A 17,187-nucleotide genomic window follows, 5' to 3' on the forward strand; every position below is an offset into this window, starting at 1 on the left:
TGTTTCCCCTAGAGTGCCACAACAACATACCTTCACATAGAAAGAGAAAGGCAGAGAGAGAGAGAATGAGACAGAGACATGGGAGAGAAGGGGGAGAGAGTCATTGACTGTTCTGTCTGCTACCGCACAGCAAGTGGTACCGGTGCGCCAAGTCTAGATCCAAAAGGCTCCACAACAGCTTCTACCCGCAAGCCATAAGACGACTGAACAATTAATCAAATGTCCACCTGGACTATTTACGTTGAACCATACCTATTTGTACAAATGACCTCGACTAACCTGTACCCTCGCACATTGACTCGGTACCGGTAACCTCTGTATATAGCCTCGTTATTAATATTTCCCTAACTCTATTTCTTGAACTGCATTGTTGGTTAAGGGCTTGTAAGTAAGCATTTCACGATAAGGTCTACACGAGACAGTCTACAGGGAGGAGGTGAGGGCACTGAGAGTGTGGTGCCTGGAAAATAACCTCTCACTCAAAGGAGATGATCGTGGACTTCCGTAAACAGCAGAGGGAGCATCCCCATATCCACATCGAGGGGACTGCAGTGAAGAAGGTGGAAAGCTTCAAGTTCCTCGGCGTACACATCACTGACCAACTGAAAGGTTCCCACCACACAGACAGTGTGGTGAAGAAGGCGCAACAGTGCCTCTTCAACCTCAGGAGGCTGAAGAAATTTGGCTTGGCACCTAAAACCCTCACAAACTTTCACAGAAGCACAATTGAGAGCATCCTGTCGGGCTGTATCACCGCTTGGTACGACAACTGCACTGCCCGCTACCACAAGGCTCTCCAGAGGGTGGTGCGGTCTGCACAACGCATCACCGGGGGCAAACTGCCTGCCCTCCAGGACTCCTACAGCACCCGATGTCACAGGAAGGCCAAAAAGATCATCAAGGACAACAACCACCCGAGCCACTGCCTGTTCACCCCGCTATCATCCAGAAGGCGAGGTCAATACAGGTGCATCAAAGCTGGGACTGAGAGACTGAAAAACAGCTTCTATCTAAAGGGCATCACAAGCACCTTAGAGGCTGTTGCCCTAAATACATAGACTTGAAATCACTGGCCACTTTAATAATGGAACACTAGTCACTTTATAATGTGTATATATTTTGCATTACTCATCTCATATGTAAATACTGTATTCTATTCTATTCTACTGTATTTTAGTCTATTCCGCTCCGACATTGCTCGTCCAAATATTTATATGTTCTTAATTTCATTCCTTTACTTTAGGTTGTCTGTATCGTGTGTATTGTTGTGAAATTGTTAGATATTACTTCTTAGATATTACTGCACTGTTGGAGCACGAAACACAATTATTACGGAACATCCGCAATAACATCTTTCTAAACATGTGTATGTGACCAATACATTTGATTTGATTTAATTGGACCTGTTAGAGTGAGGAAGCATAAGAGAACACATTACTACCCCAGTTTAAATGTTTAATAAGTGATTCTGGGCTAAATTTCCTGTGTGTGTGTGCTGGGAGGGTATAACATAGGCCATGCTACAGTACATGATATCTGTTCCAATTAATGCTTACTCTATAATTCAAATGTGAAGATGCACAGAAGAAGCCATATCACACACACACATTATTATTCTGTACTTACGGGTGACATAATATTTCCCCAATATCAACTGTCAGCTTAACAAATCACAGACTATGCCTTTAAATCAAGAAATGTTGAAGCCAGATGAATCTGATTTGAGAATGGACTATTTCTTTAACCTTTCACTGACATAGAGTTACTGAAATGAATACAGGCGATACCTCGCATATACCATACCAGAGCCATAAAGAGTATACAGAATATTAAGGACACCAGCTCTTTCCATGACATAGACTGACCTTGTGAATACAGGTGAAAGATATGATCTCTTATTTATGTCACTTGTTAGATCCACATCAATCAGTGTAGATGAAGGAGAGGAGACAGGTTAAAGAAGGATTTTTAAACCTTGAGACAATTAAGACATGGTTTGTGTGACATTCAGAGGATGGCTGGGCAACACAAAATACTTAAGTGCCTTTGAACGAGGTATGGTAGTATGTGCCAGGCGCACCGGTTTGTGTCAAGAACTGCAACGCTGCCGGGGTTTTCACACTAATCAGTTTCCTGTGTGTATCAGGAATGGCCCACTACACAAGGAAGGTGTTCATAATGTTTTTTACACAGCTGATACGTGAAAGTGGAGGGCGCCCTAAAGTGGTTCGAGTATTGTAGACGGGGAGGTGACTTTGACAGGAACGGACAATGTTTTTTTACCGTTCTCGGCAGGATTCGAACCTGCGCGGGAAGAAAATAAAAGATTTCTAGTCCATCGCCTTAACCACTCGGCCACGCCAACTGCCGCGACAACTCTTGCAAAACCTTTTTAAATTAGCCTATAATAAAGTTCTTCATTCGTACCATAATAAAGCGTTTAAGTGTATTATCAAGTGCAATCTGAAGATTCTACATCGATCGATTTAGTAAACAATTGTATCAAGAGGCTATGTTTTACACCATGATTTGGAATGACTTCCCTGTGACAGACGGGCGATAAAGCATTTTCAGAAGAGGGATTCAACACCATGCCTACAGGGGAAAGCAGCGCCTTAGAAGGCTCGGCCATGCTGATTCCGTAACGACCGCACGAGGTCTAAACTTCAATATTCTGACGTACTCCGACCACCAAATGTGTAGATTCTAACATACTCGATTTGTCATTGTAATGACTTGCTGTAGAACGTGTATCGGTAAAAGTAGAAATAGGAATATTATATGATTTATTGTTCTTCACAAAGCCAGAACAACAGAAAGTTGCCCAGGGTGCAGATACATCGTCTCACCACTAAGGGTCAATAACGGAACATGATAACTGGTATTCATATGTTAAAAATACGATAGGTATTTACTCCACATGTTAACTAGGTGTTATTTTTATTATCTTAAGTCATTTATTTGTCAACTGGTTATTACAAAGCAGTATGACATGCAGGCGTTAAAAGCTTGTCAGAAGTGGGATTCGAACCCACGCCTCCAGGGGAGACTGCGACCTGAACGCAGCGCCTTAGACCGCTCGGCCATCCTGACTCTGAACAATTTGATTTAGTGTCGGGATAAAGCGTACTAGGTATAAGTACAAATAGGCACGGCCTCCTGAGATCACCACAAAGACCAGTAAATGCACAATACCAGACATACTGACTCAACTCGAGCCACTTTAATAATGGGAAAATTGATGTAATCAATGCCTAAGAGTAGAAATGTTTCCTGAGAATAGAACAGAGTAGAGGTGTTTCCTGAGAATAGAACAGAGTAGAAATGTTTCCTGAGAATAGAACAGAGTAGAGGTGTGTTGTCGTGTCCTGTCACTATAACAGAACTGGAACTGTTTTGGTCGGAGATCAGGACTATAAGGATTAAGCCAAAACAACACATGCAGAGGAACCATAGAATTGGGCTCTTTCGGTATCACTATACAAAAATAAGTCATGTTAATTGAACATTTATCAAATCAAACATTTACATAAAAATAAATATAAATTAAGTTATTACATTAAAATGATTACAGACAAATACTCTGGAACTGTCTGTTAAACGGTCATGAAGCAAAGTCCCCAAAGGATTACACTGATAAGAAAATCCCAGAATGGAAACCCCTGGAACTGTGTCCGGTTAGAAGATTGGCTAAACTTGTATTCATCCAGAGAAGCCTCCAGTCATCCAGGTGAGAAATCTACAGACTGCTTTGTCTTCCCAAGACCTTCTCAGGAACTATTAGTCATTCATACCATTTAATCAAATCAAATGTAATTTGTCACATGCGCCGAATACAACAGTTGTAGACCTTACAGTGAAAAGCCCTTAACCAACAATGCAGTTCTAAGAAAATAGCAACAAAAAAAATGTAAGAGATAAGAATAACAAATGATTAAAGAACAGCAGTAAATAACAATAACGGGGCTTTATACAGGGGGTACCGGTACAGAGTCAATGTGGAGGCTATATACAGGGGGTACCGGTACAGAGTCAATGTGGAGGCTATATACAGGGGGTACCGGTACAGAGTCAATGTGGAGGCTATATACAGGGGGTACCGGTACAGAGTCAATGTGGAGGCTATATACAGGGGGTACCGGTACAGAGTCAATGTGGAGGCTATATACAGGGGGTACCGGTACAGAGTCAATGTGGAGGCTATATACAGGGGGTACCGGTACAGAGTCAATGTGGAGGCTATATACAGGGGGTACCGGTACAGAGTCAATGTGGAGGCTATATACAGGGGGTACCGGTACAGAGTCAATGTGGGGCTATATACAGGGGGTACCGGTACAGAGTCAATGTGCGGGGGCACCGGTGTCGAGGTAATTGAGGTGATTATGTGCATGTAAGTTGAGTTATCAAAGTGGTATCAAAGCCAATGCCAAACTCATCCAAGCTAATGTCAAAGCCAATACATTATACAGGCACGGCTATTATCACATCTTGTCTTAGACAAGTGTGTGTGTGTGTGTGTGTGTGTGTGTGTGTGTGTGTGTGTGTGTGTGTGTGTGTGTGTGTGTGCGCGCGCGTGTGTGTGTGTGTGTGTGTGTGTGTGTGTGTGTGTGTGTGTGTGTGTGTGTGTGTATACGTGTGTGGGTTTGCGATATGTCTGCAGGTGTGTGTGCATGTGATATAATTGTTGTTTTCTTCATCCATAGTTTTCCATGGAATCACCTGAGCATGTCACACCCTGTTTCCCCTAGAGTGCCGGAACAACATACCTTCACATAGAAAGAGAAAGGCAGAGAGAGAGAGAATGAGACAGAGACATGGGAGAGAAAGGGGAGAGAGTCATTGACTGTTCTGTCTGCTACCGCACGGCAAGTGGTACCAGTGCGCCAAGTCTAGATCCAAAAGGTTCCTTAACAGCTTCTACCCCCAAGCCATAAGACGACTGAACAATTAATCAAATGTCCACCTGGACTATTTACGTTGAACCATACCTATTTGTACAAATTACCTCGTCTAACCTGTACCCTCGCACATTGACTCGGTACCGGTACCCTCTGTATATAGCCTCGTTATTGTTATTTTGTTACTTTTTGTTTTATTTTTTACTTGAGTTTATTTCATCAATATTTCCCTAACTCTATTTCTTGAACTGCATTGTTGGTTAAGGGCTTGTAAGTAAGCATTTCACGATAAGGTCTACACGAGACAGTCTACAGGGAGGAGGTGAGGGCACTGAGAGTGTGGTGCCAGGAAAATAACCTCTCACTCAAAGGAGATGATCGTGGACTTCCGTAAACAGCAGAGGGAGCATCCCCATATCCACATCGAGGGGACTGCAGTGAAGAAGGTGGAAAGCTTCAAGTTCCTCGGCGTACACATCACTGACCAACTGAAAGGTTCCCACCACACAGACAGTGTGGTGAAGAAGGCGCAACAGCGCCTCTTCAACCTCAGGAGGCTGAAGAAATTTGTCTTGGCACCTAAAACCCTCACAAACTTTCACAGATGCACAATTGAGAGCATCCTGTCGGGCTGTATCACCGCTTGGTACGACAACTGCACTGCCCGCGACCACAGGGCTCTCCAGAGGGTGGTGCGGTCTGCACAACGCATCACCGGGGGCAAACTGCCTGCCCTCCAGGACTCCTACAGCACCCGATGTCACAGGAAGGCCAAAAAGATCATCAAGGACAACAACCACCCGAGCCACTGCCTGTTCACCCTGCTATCATCCAGAAGGCGAGGTCAATACAGGTGCATCAAAGCTGGGACTGAGAGACTGAAAAACAGCTTCTATCTAAAGGGTATCACTAGAACCTTAGAGGCTGTTGCCCTATATACATAGACTTGAAATCACTGGCCACTTTAATAATGGAACACTAGTCACTTTATAATGTGTATATATTTTGCATTACTCATCTCATATGTAAATACTGTATTCTATTCTATTCTACTGTATTTTAGTCTATTCCGCTCCGACATTGCTCGTCCAAATATTTATATGTTCTTAATTTCATTCCTTTACTTTAGGTTGTCTGTATTGTGTGTATTGTTGTCAAATTGTTAGATATTACTTCTTAGATATTACTGCACTGTTGGAGCACGAAACACAATTATTACGGAACACTCGCAATAACATCTTTCTAAACATGTGTATGTGACCAATACATTTGATTTGATTTAATTGGACCTGTTATATTCGGCGCATATGACAAACAAATTTGATTTGAGAGAGAGGGGGGGGGGGGAGTGAGGAAGCATAAGAGAACACATTACTACCCCAGTTTAAATATTTAATAAGTGATTCTGGACTAAATTTCCTGTGTGTGTGTGTGTGTGCTGGGAGGGTATGAATGGCTGCAAACTTCCTTATGTCTCAGACATAAGGAAGTGAATGGCTGCAAACTTTCTACTCTTAAACTCGGACAAAACAGAGATGCTTGATCTAGGTCCCAAGAAACAAAAAGATCTTCTGTTGAATCTGACAATTAATCTGGATGGTTGTACAGTCGTCTCAAATAAAACTGTGAAGGACCTCGGCGTTACTCTGGACCCTGATCTCTCTTTTGAAGAACATATCAAGACTGTTTCAAGGACAGCTTTTTTCCATCTACGTAACATTGCAAAAATCAGAAACTTTCTGTCCAAAAATGACGCAGAAAAATTACTCCATGACTTTGTTACTTCTAGGTTGGACTACTGCAATGCTCTACTTTCCGGCTACCCGGATAAAGCACTAAATAAACTTCAGTTAGTGCTAAATACGGCTGCTAGAATCCTGACTAGAACCAAAAAATGTGATCATATTACTCCAGTGCTAGCCTCCCTACACTGGCTTCCTGTTAAGGCAAGGGCTGATTTCAAGGTTTTACTGCTAACCTACAAAGCATTACATGGGCTTGCTCCTACCTATCTTTCCGATTTGGTCCTGCCGTACATACCTACACGTACGCTACGGTCACAAGACGCGGGCCTCCTAATTGTTCCTAGAATTTCTAAGCAAACAGCTGGAGGCAGGGCTTTCTCCTATAGAGCTCCATTTTTATGGAATAGTCTGCCTACCCATGTGAGAGACGCAGACTCAGTCTCAACCTTTAAGTCTTTATCCCTCCAGTGGTGTGGAGGCTGTGCTTTGGCAAAGTGGGTGGGGTTATATCCTACCTGTTTGGCCCTGTCCGGGGGTTTCATCGGATGGGGCCACAGTGTCTCCTGACCCCTCCTGTCTCAGCCTCCAGTATTTATGCTGCAGTAGTTTATGTGTCGGGGGGCTAGGGTCAGTCTGTCACATCTGGAGTATTTCTCTTGTCTTTTCCAGTGTCCTGTGTGAATTTGAATATGCTTTCTCTAATTCTCTCTTTCTCTCTTTCTTTCTTTCTCTCTCTCGGAGGACCTGAGCCCTAGGACCATGCCTCAGGACTACCTGGCTTGATGACTCCTTGCTGTCCCCAGTTCACCTGGCCGTGCTGCTGCTCCAGTTCCAACTGTTGTGCCCACAGCTATGGAACCCTGACCTGTTCACCGGACGTGCTACCTGTCCCAGACCTGCTGTCCCAGACCTGCTGGAACCCTGACCTATTCACCAGACGTGCTACCTGTCCCAGACCTGCTGTTTTCAACTCTCTAGAGACAGCAGGAGCGGTAGAGATACTCTCAAAGATCGGCTATGAAAAAGCCAACTGACACTTACTCTTGTGTTACTGACTTGTTGCACCCTCGACAACTACTATGATTATTATTATTTGACCATGCTGGTCATTTATGAACATTTGAACATCTAGGCCATGTGCTGTTATAATCTCCACCCGGCACAGCCAGAAGAGGACTGGCCACCCCTCATAGCCTGGTTCCTCTCTAGGTTTCTTCCTAGGTTTTGGCCTTTCTAGGGAGTTTTTCCTAGCCACCGTGCTTCTACACCTGCATTGCTTGCTGTTTGGGGTTTTAGGCTGGGTTTCTGTACAGCACTTTGACATATCAGCTGATGTAAGAAGGGCTATATAAATACATTTGATTTGATTTAACATAGCATATGCTACAGTACATGATATCTTACATTTTACATTTAATTCTTACTCTATAATTGAAATGTGAAGATGCACAAAAGAAGCCATATCACACACACACATTATTATTCTGTACCTACGGGTGACATAATATTTCCCCAATATCAACTGTCAGCTTAACAAATCACAGACTATGCCTTTAAATCAATACATTTTGTAGCCAGATGAATCTGATTTGAGAATGGACTATTTCTTTAACCTTTCACTGACATAGAGTTACTGAAATGAATACAGGCGATACCTCGCATATACCATACCAGAGCCATAAAGAGTATACAAAATATTAAGGACACCAGCTCTTTCCATGACATAGACTGGCCTTGTGAATACAGGTGAAAGATATGATCTCTTATTTATGTCACTTGTTAAATCCACATCAATCAGTGTAGATGAAGGAGAGGAGACAGGTTAAAGAAGGATTTTTAAACCTTGAGACAATTAAGACATGGATTGTGTGACATTCAGAGGATGGATGGGCAACACAAAATACTTAAGTGCTTTGAACGAGGTATGGTAGTATGTGCCAGGCCCACCGGTTTGTGTCAAGAACTGCAACGCCGCTGGGGTTTTCACACTCATCAGTTTCCTGTGTGTATCAGGAATGGCCCACTACACAAGGAAGGTGTTCATAATGTTTTTTACACAGCTGATACGTAAAAGTGGAGGGCGCCCTCAAGTGGTCAAAGAGCTTCACATGAAATTCCAGTATTGTAGACGGGGAGGTGACTTTGACAGGAACGGACAATTTTTTTTACCGTTCTCGGCAGGATTCGAACATACGCGGGAGGAAAATGATAGATTTCTAGTCCATCGCCTTAACCACTAGGCCACGACAACTGCTGCGACAACTCTTGCAAAACCTTTTCATTTCGACTATAATAAAGTGCTTAATTCATACCATAATAAAGTGTTTAAGTGCATTATCAAGTGCAATATGAAGATTCTACATCGATCGATTTAGAAAACAATTGTATCAAGAGGCTATGTTTCACACCATGATTTGGAATGACTTCCCTGTGACAGACGGGCGATAAAGCATTTTCAGAAGAGGGATTCAACACCACGCCTACAGGGGAAAGCAGCGCCTTAGAAGGCTCGGCCATGCTGATTCCGTAACGACAGCACGAGGTCTAAACTTCAATATTCTGACGTACTCCGACAACCAAATGTGTAGATTCTAACATACTCGATTTGTCATTGTAATGACTTGCTGTAGAACGTGTATCGGTAAAAGTAGAAATAGGAATATTATATGATTTATTGTTCTTCACAAAGCCAGAACAACAGAAAGAAAGTTGCCCAGGGTGCAGATACATCGTCTCACCACTAAGGGTCAATAACGGAACATGATAACTGGTATTCATATGTTAAAAATACGATAGGTATTTACTCCACATGTTAACTAGGTGTTATTTTCATTATCTTAAGTCGTTTATTTGTCAACTGGTTATTACAAAGCAGTATGACACGCAGGCGTTAAAAGCTTGTCAGAAGTGGGATTCGAACCCACGCCTCCAGGGGAGACTGCGACCTGAACGCAGCGCCTTAGACCGCTCGGCCATCCTGACTATGAACAATTTGATTTAGTGTCGGGATAAAGGGTACTAGGTATAAGTAGAAATAGGCACGGCCTCCTGAGATCACCACAAAGACCAGTAAATGCACAATACCAGACATACTGACTCAACTCGAGCCACTTTAATAATGGGAAAATTGATGTAATCAATGCCTAAGAGTAGAAATGTTTCCTGAGAATAGAACAGAGTAGAAATGTTTCCTGAGAATAGAACAGAGTAGAAATGTTTCCTGAGAATAGAACAGAGTAGAGGTGTTTCCTGAGAATAGAACAGAGTAGAAATGTTTCCTGAGAATAGAACAGAGTAGAAATGTTTCCTGAGAATAGAACAGAGTAGAGATGTTTCCTGAGAATAGAACAGAGTAGAGGTGTTTCCTGAGAATAGAACAGAGTAGAAATGTTTCCTGAGAATAGAACAGAGTAGAAATGTTTCCTGAGAATAGAACAGAGTAAAAATGTTTCCTGAGAATAGAACAGAGTAGAGGTGTTTCCTGAGAATAGAACAGAGTAGAAATGTTTCCTGAGAATAGAACAGAGTAGAAATGTTTCCTGAGAATAGAACAGAGTAGAGATGTTTCCTGAGAATAGAACAGAGTAGAGATGTTTCCTGAGAAAAGAACAGAGTAGAGGTGTTTCCTGAGAATAGAACAGAGTAGAAATGTTTCCTGAGAATAGAACAGAGTAGAAATGTTTCCTGAGAATAGAACAGAGTAGAGATGTTTCCTGAGAATAGAACAGAGTAGAAATGTTTCCTGAGAATAGAACAGAGTAGAAATGTTTCCTGAGAATAGAACAGAGTAGAGGTGTTTCCTGAGAATAGAACAGAGTAGAAATGTTTCCTGAGAATAGAACAGAGTAGAAATGTTTCCTGAGAATAGAACAGAGTAGAGGTGTGTTGTCGTGTCCTGTCACTATAACAGAACTGGAACTGTGTTGGTCGGAGATCAGGACTATAAGGATTAAGCCAAAACAACACATGCAGAGGAACCATAGAATTGGGCTCTTTCGGTATCACTATACCAAAATAAATCATGTTAATTGAACATTTATCAAATCAAACATTTACATAAAAATAAATATAAATTAAGTTATTACATTAAAATGATTACAGACAAATACTCTGGAACTGTCTGTTAAACGGTCATGAAGCAAAGTCCCCAAAGGATTACACTGATAAGAAAATCCCAGAATGGAAACCCCTGGAATTGTGTCCGGTTAGAAGATTGGCTAAACTTGTATTCATCCAGAGAAGCCTCCAGTCATCCAGGTGAGAAATCTACAGACTGCTTTGTCTTCCCAAGACCTTCTCAGGAACTATTAGTCATTCATACCATTTAATCAAATCAAATGTAATTTGTCACATGCGCCGAATACAACAGTTGTAGACCTTACAGTGAAAAGCCCTTAACCAACAATGCAGTTCTAAGAAAATAGCAACAAAAAAAATGTAAGAGATAAGAATAACAAATGATTAAAGAACAGCAGTAAATAACAATAACGGGGCTTTATACAGGGGGTACCGGTACAGAGTCAATGTGGAGGCTATATACAGGGGGTACCGGTACAGAGTCAATGTGGAGGCTATATACAGGGGGTACCGGTACAGAGTCAATGTGGAGGCTATATACAGGGGGTACCGGTACAGAGTCAATGTGGAGGCTATATACAGGGGGGTACCGGTACAGAGTCAATGTGGAGGCTATATACAGGGGGTACCGGTACAGAGTCAATGTGGGGCTATATACAGGGGGTACCGGTACAGAGTCAATGTGCGGGGGCACCGGTGTCGAGGTAATTGAGGTGATTATGTGCATGTAAGTTGAGTTATCAAAGTGGTATCAAAGCCAATGCCAAACTCATCCAAGCTAATGTCAGAGCCAATACATTATACAGGCACGGCTATTATCACATCTTGTCTTAGACAAGTGTGTGTGTGTGTGTGTGTGTGTGTGTGCGCGCGCGCGCGTGCGTGTGTGTGTGTGTGTATACGTGTGTGGGTTTGCGATATGTCTGCAGGTGTGTGTGCATGTGATATAATTGTTGTTTTCTTCATCCATTGTTTTCCATGGAATCACCTGAGCATGTCACACCCTGTTTCCCTAGAGTGCCACAACAACATACCTTCACATAGAAAGAGAAAGGCAGAGAGAGAGAGAATGAGACAGAGACATGGGAGAGAAAGGGGAGAGAGTCATTGACTGTTCTGTCTGCTACCGCACGGCAAGTGGTACCAGTGCGCCAAGTCTAGATCCAAAAGGTTCCTTAACAGCTTCTACCCCCAAGCCATAAGACGACTGAACAATTAATCAAATGTCCACCTGGACTATTTACGTTGAACCATACCTATTTGTACAAATTACCTCGTCTAACCTGTACCCTCGCACATTGACTCGGTACCGGTACCCTCTGTATATAGCCTCGTTATTGTTATTTTGTTACTTTTTGTTTTATTTTTTACTTGAGTTTATTTCGTCAATATTTCCCTAACTCTATTTCTTGAACTGCATTGTTGGTTAAGGGCTTGTAAGTAAGCATTTCACGATAAGGTCTACACGAGACAGTCTACAGGGAGGAGGTGAGGGCACTGAGAGTGTGGTGCCAGGAAAATAACCTCTCACTCAAAGGAGATGATCGTGGACTTCCGTAAACAGCAGAGGGAGCATCCCCATATCCACATCGAGGGGACTGCAGTGAAGAAGGTGGAAAGCTTCAAGTTCCTCGGCGTACACATCACTGACCAACTGAAAGGTTCCCACCACACAGACAGTGTGGTGAAGAAGGCGCAACAGCGCCTCTTCAACCTCAGGAGGCTGAAGAAATTTGTCTTGGCACCTAAAACCCTCACAAACTTTCACAGATGCACAATTGAGAGCATCCTGTCGGGCTGTATCACCGCTTGGTACGACAACTGCACTGCCCGCGACCACAGGGCTCTCCAGAGGGTGGTGCGGTCTGCACAACGCATCACCGGGGGCAAACTGCCTGCCCTCCAGGACTCCTACAGCACCCGATGTCACAGGAAGGCCAAAAAGATCATCAAGGACAACAACCACCCGAGCCACTGCCTGTTCACCCTGCTGTCATCCAGAAGGCGAGGTCAATACAGGTGCATCAAAGCTGGGACTGAGAGACTGAAAAACACCTTCTATCTAAAGGGTATCACTAGAACCTTAGAGGCTGTTGCCCTATATACATAGACTTGAAATCACTGGCCACTTTAATAATGGAACACTAGTCACTTTATAATGTGTATATATTTTGCATTACTCATCTCATATGTAAATACTGTATTCTATTCTATTCTACTGTATTTTAGTCTATTCCGCTCCTACATTGCTCGTCCAAATATTTATATGTTCTTAATTTCATTCCTTTACTTTAGGTTGTCTGTATTGTGTGTATTGTTGTCAAATTGTTAGATATTACTTCTTAGATATTACTGCACTGTTGGAGCACGAAACACAATTATTACGGAACACTCGCAATAACATCTTTCTAAACATGTGTATGTGACCAATACATTTGATTTGATTTAATTGGACCTGTTATATTCGGCGCATATGACAAACAAATTTGATTTGAGAGAGAGGGGGGGGGGGGGAGTGAGGAAGCATAAGAGAACACATTACTACCCCAGTTTAAATATTTAATAAGTGATTCTGGGCTAAATTTCCTGTGTGTGTGTGTGTGTGCTGGGAGGGTATGAATGGCTGCAAACTTCCTTATGTCTCAGACATAAGGAAGTGAATGGCTGCAAACTTTCTACTCTTAAACTCGGACAAAACAGAGATGCTTGATCTAGGTCCCAAGAAACAAAAAGATCTTCTGTTGAATCTGACAATTAATCTGGATGGTTGTACAGTCGTCTCAAATAAAACTGTGAAGGACCTCGGCGTTACTCTGGACCCTGATCTCTCTTTTGAAGAACATATCAAGACTGTTTCAAGGACAGCTTTTTTCCATCTACGTAACATTGCAAAAATCAGAAACTTTCTGTCAAAAAATGACGCAGAAAAATTACTCCATGACTTTGTTACTTCTAGGTTGGACTACTGCAATGCTCTACTTTCCGGCTACCCGGATAAAGCACTAAATAAACTTCAGTTAGTGCTAAATACGGCTGCTAGAATCCTGACTAGAACCAAAAAATGTGATCATATTACTCCAGTGCTAGCCTCCCTACACTGGCTTCCTGTTAAGGCAAGGGCTGATTTCAAGGTTTTACTGCTAACCTACAAAGCATTACATGGGCTTGCTCCTACCTATCTTTCCGATTTGGTCCTGCCGTACATACCTACACGTACGCTACAGTCACAAGACGCGGGCCTCCTAATTGTTCCTAGAATTTCTAAGCAAACAGCTGGAGGCAGGGCTTTCTCCTATAGAGCTCCATTTTTATGGAATAGTCTGCCTACCCATGTGAGAGACGCAGACTCAGTCTCAACCTTTAAGTCTTTACTGAAGACATATCTCTTCAGTAGGTCCTATGATTAAGTGTAGTCTGGCCCAGGGGTGTGAAGGTGAACGGAAAGGCTGGAGCAACGAACCGCCCTTGCTGTCTCTGCCTGGTCGGTTTCCCCTCTTTTCACTGGGATTCTCTGCCTCTACCCCTATTACAGGGGCTGAGTCACTGGCTTGCTGGTGTTCTTCCATGCCGTCCCTGGGAGGCGTGCGTCACTTGAGTGGGTTGAGTCACTTGACGTGGTCTTCCTGTCTGGGTTGGCGCCCCCCCTTGGGCTGTGCCGTGGCGGAGATCTTTGTGGGCTATACTCGGCCTTGTCCCGGGATGGTATGTTGGTGGTTGGAGATATCCCTCCAGTGGTGTGGAGGTTGTGCTTTGGCAAAGTGGGTGGGGTTATATCCTACCTGTTTGGCCCTGTCCGGGGGTTTCATCGAATGGGGCCACAGTGTCTCCTGACCCCTCCTGTCTCAGCCTCCAGTATTTATGCTGCAGTAGTTTATGTGTCGGGGGGCTAGGGTCAGTCTGTCACATCTGGAGTATTTCTCTTGTCTTTTCCAGTGTCCTGTGTGAATTTGAATATGCTTTCTCTAATTCTCTCTTTCTCTCTTTCTTTCTTTCTCTCGGAGGACCTGAGCCCTAGGACCATGCCTCAGGACTACCTGGCTTGATGACTCCTTGCTGTCCCCAGTTCACCTGGCCGTGCTGCTGCTCCAGTTCCAACTGTTGTGCCCGCAGCTATGGAACCCTGACCTGTTCACCGGACGTGCTACCTGTCCCAGACCTGCTGTCCCAGACCTGCTGGAACCCTGACCGATTCACCAGACGTGCTACCTGTCCCAGACCTGCTGTTTTCAACTCTCTAGAGACAGCAGGAGCGGTAGAGATACTCTCAAAGATTGGCTATGAAAAAGCCAACTGACACTTACTCTTGTGTTACTGACTTGTTGCACCCTCGACAACTACTATGATTATTATTATTTGACCATGCTGGTCATTTATGAACATTTGAACATCTAGGCCATGTGCTGTTATAATCTCCACCCGGCACAGCCAGAAGAGGACTGGCCACCCCTCATAGCCTGGTTCCTCTCTAGGTTTCTTCCTAGGTTTTGGCCTTTCTAGGGAGTTTTTCCTAGCCACCGTGCTTCTACACCTGCATTGCTTGCTGTTTGGGGTTTTAGGCTGGGTTTCTGTACAGCACTTTGAGACATCAGCTGATGTAAGAAGGGCTATATAAATACATTTGATTTGATTTAACACAGCATATGCTACAGTACATGATATCTTACATTTTACATTTAATGCTTACTCTATAATTGAAATGTGAAGATGCACAAAAGAAGCCATATCACACACACACATTATTATTCTGTACCTACGGGTGACATAATATTTCCCCAATATCAACTGTCAGCTTAACAAATCACAGACTATGCCTTTAAATCAAGAAATTTTGAAGCCAGATGAATCTGATTTGAGAATGGACTATTTCTTTAACCTTTCACTGACATAGAGTTACTGAAATGAATACAGGCGATACCTCGCATATACCATACCAGAGCCATAAAGAGTATACAAAATATTAAGGACACCAGCTCTTTCCATGACATAGACTGGCCTTGTGAATACAGGTGAAAGATATGATCTCTTATTTATGTCACTTGTTAAATCCACATCAATCAGTGTAGATGAAGGAGAGGAGACAGGTTAAAGAAGGATTTTTAAACCTTGAGACAATTAAGACATGGATTGTGTGACATTCAGAGGATGGATGGGCAACACAAAATACTTAAGTGCTTTGAACGAGGTATGGTAGTATGTGCCAGGCCCACCGGTTTGTGTCAAGAACTGCAACGCTGCTGGGGTTTTCACACTCATCAGTTTCCTGTGTGTATCAGGAATGGCCCACTACACAAGGAAGGTGTTCATAATGTTTTTTACACAGCTGATACGTGAAAGTGGAGGGCGCCCTCATGTGGTCAAAGAGCTTCACATGAAATTCCAGTATTGTAGACGGGGATGTGACTTTGACAGGAACGGACAATTTTTTTTACCGTTCTCGGCAGGATTCTAACATACGCGGGAAGAAAATGATAGATTTCTAGTCCATCGCCTTAACCACTAGGCCACGACAACTGCTGCGACAACTACTGCAAAACCTTTTCATTTCGACTATAATAAAGTGCTTAATTCATACCATAATAAAGTGTTTAAGTGCATTATCAAGTGCAATATGAAGATTCTACATCGATCGATTTAGAAAACAATTGTATCAAGAGGCTATGTTTCACACCATGATTTGGAATGACTTCCCTGTGACAGACGGGCGATAAAGCATTTTCAGAAGAGGGATTCAACACCACGCCTACAGGGGAAAGCAGCGCCTTAGAAGGCTCGGCCATGCTGATTCCGTAACGACCGCACGAGGTCTAAACTTCAATATTCTGACGTACTCCGACCACCAAATGTGTAGATTCTAACATACTCGATTTGTCATTGTAATGACTTGCTGTAGAACGTGTATCGGTAAAAGTAGAAATAGGAATATTATATGATTTATTGTTCTTCACAAAGCCAGAACAACAGAAAGAAAGTTGCCCAGGGTGCAGATACATCGTCTCACCACTAAGGGTCAGTAACGGAACATGATAACTGGTATTCATATGTTAAAAATACGATAGGTATTTACTCCACATGTTAACTTGGTGTTATTTTCATTATCTTAAGTCGTTTATTTGTCAACTGGTTATTACAAAGCAGTATGACATGCTGGCGTTAAAAGCTTGTCAGAAGTGGGATTCGAACCCACGCCTCCAGTGGAGACTGCGACCTGAACGCAGCGCCTTAGACCGCTCGGCCATCCTGACTCTGAATAACTGGATTTGGTGTCGGGATAAAGCGTACTAGGTAAAAGTAGAAATAGGCACGGCCTCCTGAGATCACCACAAAGACCAGTAAATGCACAATACAGTCTTGCACTTTCAACATCAAAGAGTCATTGTTTTTTATCAATTAAAAACTCCAGTCATTGATTTATCCTCAATATGTCCTTCAATGGAAAAAGCGTAGTCGTGACAACGACCGACGAG

The 17,187-nt window shown here is 43.0% G+C and overlaps 3 non-coding genes across 3 annotated transcripts; all 3 read right to left on the bottom strand.

The window, feature by feature from the left end:
- Window positions 1-3,010: 3,010 nt before the first annotated feature.
- trnal-cag (transfer RNA leucine (anticodon CAG)) lies at window positions 3,011-3,093 on the bottom strand. Its single transcript has one exon. It is a non-coding gene; the product is annotated as a tRNA-Leu (tRNA).
- Window positions 3,094-9,545: 6,452 nt separating this feature from the next.
- Window positions 9,546-9,628, bottom strand: trnal-cag (transfer RNA leucine (anticodon CAG)). The gene has a single exon. It is a non-coding gene; the product is annotated as a tRNA-Leu (tRNA).
- A 7,254-nt stretch (window positions 9,629-16,882) lies between these two features.
- Window positions 16,883-16,965, bottom strand: trnal-cag (transfer RNA leucine (anticodon CAG)). Its single transcript has one exon. It is a non-coding gene; the product is annotated as a tRNA-Leu (tRNA).
- Between the last annotated feature and the right edge of the window lie 222 nt (window positions 16,966-17,187).

Source organism: Salmo trutta, unplaced genomic scaffold (assembly GCF_901001165.1).
Source record: "Salmo trutta unplaced genomic scaffold, fSalTru1.1, whole genome shotgun sequence".
Classification (NCBI taxonomy): Eukaryota; Metazoa; Chordata; class Actinopteri; order Salmoniformes; family Salmonidae; genus Salmo; species Salmo trutta.